Here is a 7,027-nt window from a genome sequence, read left to right on the forward strand (position 1 = left end):
TTCAAATGCACATGTTCATTCAAAATTATCATTGGGACGTTTACATATTCAAAACAGAAAAAGTGAAAATAGTGATTTTGAGCCTAAGCTGCATTGATTTTTTGAAAAAGAGCCATGATAGGCTGATTCGCACAGGGAGACAACAATCCTAGAAGTAGGAAATTGTCAGAAAGCTTTGGAAAATATTTATGAAGATAAATAGCTATGTGAAAATGATCCAGTCAAGTTTCAATTCTGCTATTGCCAATCTGTCTTCGAGCATCTCATCCCTCACTTGTGGGAAGAAAGTGATTGGACTGATCGGTGTCTTTGAGGTGTTGAATCTTGATGGTGAGTAGGCAGTTGAACGGTACATAGTTGTATGCTTCATTCCCTAACTTTTGCCTAGGCTGCCCTTTCAGGTTTTCAGCCTACCGGGATAGTATTTGTTTAGTCTCTAATTTTTGCCTGGACCGCCCTTTCGGGTTTTCAATCCACCGAGACGCTCATTTTTTGCCTAAGTTGCCCTTTCAGGTTTTCAACTTAGCGAGCTGTTTTTTTTTTTGCTTTTTAAGCGAAGTATTTTTTGACTATGTCAGCATTCACAGGGTGTGGGAAATCCTCACCATCCATGGTGGTAAGTGTTGCACCCCAAAATTTGCCCTCTTATCTGTGCCATAAGTTAAGTGACGTTTATTTCGTCGTTCAAAAATCAAGAAAAATTAAAGAGTTTTTGTTGTTTTAAAGACAATTTCGGTGCAAAGGTTTTCTCCAATTACTCGTACAAGTCATGATTGTATGGTTTACCGCTCAAGGAATAATGAATGAGAATTTGCATATGATAATCCCTTGGTGGTCTTTGAATCGAGGCATGTTGTGCTCGTTAATTGAGGAAGAGTTGTCATGGTGCGAAATATGAAGTTGTGAATTCCTTATGGTCGAATCAATTGTTTGTTGATTTTAATGCAAGTTTGGTTGGATTAAGACATTAAATTGTTTGGTGTTCCGATTACAAAAATATTCAAATGTCCATACATTCATTTCAAACCCTCTTACAAAAGTTAAAATTCAATTCCATGTTCATTACAAGAAGATCACTTCAAGCCCATTACAGACTTACATAAAGAAAATCAGATGCCCATATTCATTTGAATCCGTTACAAAAACCATTTGAAAAACAAAAGAAAAAGCCTATGTTAAGCTATCCCATTCTCATGTTATGCCAATGGCCACCATATCTCCCTGCACTCCAAATGAACTCGCCTGGCAAAAAAAGACCGCTACGGGAAATCCTTTTTTTGGCCTCAAAGGGTAACACAACCTGCATCAAGAAAAGGAGGGTTTTCATAACAGAAAAATTGAGAGAGGAAATCGGTAACAAACTCAAACAAAAACGTAACAGAATTCTCTCTCTCAAAAATGATCTTCAATCTTCTCCCTAACAAAAAAATATGTAACAGAAAACGCTCTCGGATTCTCACCATATTCAATCTTCAATCTCTGAATCTTCTTCTGGAACCTTCAATCGAACTTGACAGAACCTTCAACCATCATCTTCTTCGTAACATCAACAATCTTCATCATCTACAATCACACTTCCTTCAACTGAATCCTTCACCATACAAAGAAAAACTCAGAAAATTCAATCTCGAACCATAACCATCATCTTCATCCTTCAACCACATCAGAAAGCATCACTTGCAATAAAATAGCAGAATAAAGGAGTTCCGAAACTGAATCGGTAAAGTGAAGGAGAAGAAGATACGTAACCGAAATTCAGAGATTCAGAACAGAAAAAGAATGAAAACCTGAAAACTTCATCAATCGAACGTCCTTCACAACCTCAACACGAATCTGCGGCGAACCGTTACCTTCAACGCACCATCACCACGAACAACAACAAATCATACAACGCCTTCAAATCCTTGGCGCAACCTTTTCTTGATCATCATCGCACCTCTCTCCGTTGTAACTTCAAGCGTCGACGCGACAATCTTCATCACGCCGCAACGAATTTACTCAGAGAAATCAGTTCAAGAAGAGGAAATCGGATTAGCAGAGGAGAGGTGTGAGGCCTGAGAGAAGGCGAGAGATTGAGACGGAGGGAGAGATGAGAGAAGAGGACGGTTTGTTGTGGTTGTTCACGGCGGTTAACGGCGCGTTTTGAACGGAGAAGACGCACTATCCACCGTGTTGCCACATTCTGAGAAAAGTGAGAGCAAGACGAGATTGAGAGAGGAGATGATGTTGATTCACGGTGGCGTTCAAAACGCTCGCCGGAGAAGGTGATTTCCGACGCCGTCGTTAGTCTGAGTGAGAAGAGAAGATGAAGTTCAGCTTGTCACAAAGCATGTAAACCTAATCCTTCTCTAATTCAATTGTGCGTTTGTGATTTCAATCTGATTAAGAGCTGATTAATGTGAATAATAAATATGTTAATTGAATCATTAACTTGAAATGATATAAAAAAATCTGAAAAAAAATGTGTTGGATCATGATAATCTGATTGCAAATTGGGCCTCACGAAATTGTTGCACTCCCATGTGAGCCCGTGACACTTTCTGCTGAAACCCTTCATTTTTGGTGCTGAATAGATGTAACAAAAAATGCCTTCCGACCAATGCTGTTTGGGCCCTGCGCCTGTTACTCTCTGCACCACCTGATTCCACATTACACCCCCCCCGATCCATTGTTCATTCATGCTAGTATTAGATTTTTTTAACATAGTTTCTTTTAAGTAAATAGAGCATAATGAAAACAATTTTCGTGTGAGGTTTTTAGCATAGTAAAACATATAAAAAATCATTTGTGTGTTCATTTTTAGATAGAAAATACCATGAAAAATATTATGTTTGATTAGATTTCTCGCATTGATAAAAAAGGATAATAAAAACATGTGATACCTTTTGCTTGTTAGAATTTAATTACTTTGTTACATAGTTTTGTTCTAACTTTTAGATGAAAATGTCACAAAAAACAATTTAATCTTGTTAGATTTTATTTTAGAATTTACTTAGAATTTAATTTCTATTATTTTCTATGGCGGGTGCATGCCTCCTTGTTATTACTGATTTGGGTGTTGAGATGTGCGAGGTACTTCGAGAGAGCCTTTGATCGCGATTCGACTTGCTTCGTGTTCCACTTTACTTGTGGGACACGAATTCGCTTCCGGTGCGATTGATTTGCATTGTGTTCCACTTTATTTGTGGGACACGAACTTATGCCCGATGCGATTCACCTGATCTCTCATTCATTGAGATGTATATTCCTGTATCGTCTGGCTTGTGTTTCTCTTGCAGGTTGCTTGTGTGGTTGTGTTTGATACGCACCACATAGCGGTTGTGATTTATTTTCACACCGCATCGCTTTGACGCTTATGCTGGACTCCCGGCTTTGCTGGATGTAGATTACGTGAAGTTTCTTCTTTGCTTGCGTTGCTAGCTCACTGCGGATTTGCTATCCGCTCGGTATTGTCTCCTGGTCCCTTTTACCGCTTTCTCGCATCATCCTTTAACATGAGAAGTAGGACTTAGACATGCATCTGGCCAAGCCCTCGAAAGAGGCTCTGTTTTTGTTGGTGTGTTTACATTTGTGCTTTGCGGCAGGGAGTCACGGTGTAATAAGTCCTATATGGCACTCCGTTAAGTCCTCATGGAAGGCATGCGGTCAAGGGTTCGTAATCAACCCCCGCCTAGTCTCATCGAGTCTGTTCAGTATGCGCACGTTACGCGTTGCTTGCTTCTGAACCTGCACAAGATCTTGTTATCGAGTATGTCAGGAAAAGGGTTCATGCAGCCGGACCCCCGCATTTCCTATAGCTCGCGTCGCTCGACGTCGATGCTCGGTGTACGCGCGCACCGTTTTCCTTTACGATCCGTGACGGCTTGGTTGCTGAGAGGGGTCCGCCCTCTTGTCTATGGCCCGATCATTTTCGCGAGGTCTAATGCTTGGTTGACTTGGGTTGAGCTGCTCCCCTTGGCTATGGCGGGACCGCTTTTCTACCATTCGGTCAGTACCGTTGGTTTTGTTTGCTTCACGAGCGGAGCTCGTTTGTGTGATATTGTTGTTTGCTTTCGCCTTTTTCCCCGTAGGTTGATTAGTTTAGTTTAGACTGATACCCTTTGTATGATAACATTAGGTAGCAAGCTTTCCCCCTTAGTTTAGGTCTTCCTCATGCATTCTTTAAAACACAAACCACACTCTTTGATTTTCTTTTCTTAAGAGCTTGTTATTTCCGCTCCATTCCCAAGCATAAGTCTCCAAAGGTCGAGCAGCGGAGTGTGAATGTAACTCGTTCACCTAAAAAACACAAAACAAACAGAAACTAGTTAGCCGAGCTACGGTAGCTCTGATTCTGCAAAACAGATACGTAGGCAGCGGGGTAGGGCCCGTGCGAGCACAATCCTTTCTTTTCCCTACATTCTGCATTCATTTTAGTCCAGATTAGCATAGATTTGATACACACCCATAGGTTTAGACATAAGCGTGGATACCATCGAGTACGATGGGCGCGTGGGGTGCTAACACCTTCCCCTTGCGTAACCGACTCCCTTACCCTTTTTCTCTGGTCGTGAGACCGTTGTTTTGTTTTGTGGTTTGCTGGCATTCCCTTCCTTTTCAGGATAAATATGTTAGTGGCGGCTCTGTTAATTTTCGCGGTAGCGACAGTAAGCAACATGGCGCCGCCGGAGAATATTTTCTTGATTATGAATGGTCCCTCGTAGGTGGGAGTCCATTTGCCTCTGGGATCACCTTGTGGTAAGATGATGCGTTTGACAACCAAGCCACCAGCTTGGTATAGCTGACCATGACAAATAGCTGCGAGCCTTTTCTCATCAATCAAGTTTATCTGGTCCAACCGTGTTTGAATCCAATCGTCTTCGTCTAGATTGGCTTCTTTCATAATCCTTAGGGAAGGAATCTGAATTTCAATTGGAAGAACTGCCTCCATGCCATAGACTAAGGAGAATGGAGTTGCCCCTGTTGAAGTACGCGCAGATGTGCGATAACCATGAAGAGCAAAAGGTAACATCTCATGCCAGTCTTTGTAGGTTACTGTCATTTTTTGTATGATTTTCTTGATGTTCTTGTTGGCAGCTTCCACCGCGCCGTTCATCTTTGGTCGATATGGAGAAGAATTATGATGTTTGATTTTGAACTGGGTGCAAAGTTCAGTAATCATTCTGTTGTTTAGATTTGTGCCATTGTCCGTGATAATCCGTTCAGGGATGCCGTACCGACAAATGAGATTGTATTTGATGAACCGGGCCACCACATTCTTGGTAACAGAAGCAAATGAAGCTGCTTCTACCCACTTTGTGAAGTAGTCAATAGCGACCAGGATAAAGCGATGTCCGTTGGAGGCAGTAGGTTTGATTTCTCCAATCATATCAATACCCCACATTGCAAAAGGCCAAGGAGCCGTCAGGACGCTTAATGGAACTGGAGGTACATGTACTTTGTCAGCGTATATCTGGCATTTGTGACATGTTCGGGAGTGATGATGGCAGTCTGTTTCCATGGTAGACCAGTAATAACCTGCTCTCAGGATCTTTTTAGCCATTGTATGTCCACTGGAATGAGTACCGAAGGCACCATTGTGTATTTCTTCCATGATCAGTTCTGCTTCCTCCTTGTTTACACAGCGAAGTAAAGTCGAGTCATGGTTGCGTTTGTATAGGGTTCCATTGCTTAGAAAGAATTTGACAGCAAATCTCCTTAGAAACTTTCTGTCGTTAATGGATGCCCCTTCAGGGTACTCCTGAGCTTCGAGATATCTTTTTACTTCATGGAACCATGGTTTTTCTTCTGTTCCCTCGGTATTGATCTCATTGCAATAGGATGGCTCATCTTGCCTGTAAATGGTGATCATAGGCGCCTCGTTGTCCCACCTGACTTTGAACATGGATGACATGGTAGCTAAAGCATCAGCTAGTTGATTTTCCTCGCGTGAGATGTGTTCGAAAGTGACTTCTTCGAAGTAAGGAATCAAACTCAGCACATATTCTTTGTAAGGAATTAGATTCGGGTGCTTCGTGTCCCATTCCTCTTTGACTTGGTAGATTACCAAGGCCGAGTCTCCGTAGACTTCCAGGAATTTGATTCTTAGATCGATTGCAGCTTTAAGACCCAGAATACATGCTTCGTATTCGGCTATATTGTTAGTGCAATTGAAGCATAATCTGGCAGTGAATGGTGTATAACCTCCTGCGGGGGAAATGATCACAGCTCCGATGCCATTGCCAAGTGCATTAGAAGCTCCGTCAAAAACCATAGTCCACCGGGATCCTGGCTTGGGTCCTTCTTCTGGTCCTGGTTGTTTGTAGTCATTGACTAGCATAATGTCTTCGTCTGGGAAGTCAAAGTTCAATGCTTGATAATCATCTACTGCTTGATGAGCCAGATGATCAGCTACCACACTTCCTTTGATTGCTTTTTGTGAAGTGTATTGAATGTCATATTCTGTTAAGATCATTTGCCATCTTGCTATTCTTCCAGAGAGAGCAGGTTTTTCGAACACGTATTTGATGGGATCCATCTTGGAGATTAGGAAAGTGGTGTGATTTAGCATGCACTATCTTAGTCGGCGAGCCGCCCAAGCTAAGGCACAACAAGTTTTTTCGAGTAGTGAGTATCTTGTTTCACAATCGGCAAACTTTTTGCTAAGATAGTAGATTGCGTGCTCCTTTCGGCCGGATTCGTCATGTTGTCCTAGTACACACCCCATTGAGTCTTCTAACACAGTTAGGTACATTATCAGAGGTCTGCCTTCCACAGGTGGCAACAAGATTGGAGGTTTTTGGAGATATTCTTTGATTTTGTCAAAGGCTAACTGGCATTTGTCATTCCACCTTTCCACTTGATCTTTCTTCAACAGTTTGAAGATCGGCACACAAGTAGTAGTCATGTGGGCAATAAATCGGGCGATGTAATTTAGACGTCCCAAGAATCCTCTGACTTGTTTCTCGGTACGAGGTATAGGCATTTCTTGAATGGCTTTAACCTTGGCGGGATCAACCTCAATACCTTTGCTGCTGACGATGAAACC

This window comes from Vicia villosa, unplaced genomic scaffold, assembly GCF_029867415.1.
Source record: "Vicia villosa cultivar HV-30 ecotype Madison, WI unplaced genomic scaffold, Vvil1.0 ctg.000568F_1_1, whole genome shotgun sequence".
NCBI lineage: Eukaryota > Viridiplantae > Streptophyta > Magnoliopsida > Fabales > Fabaceae > Vicia > Vicia villosa.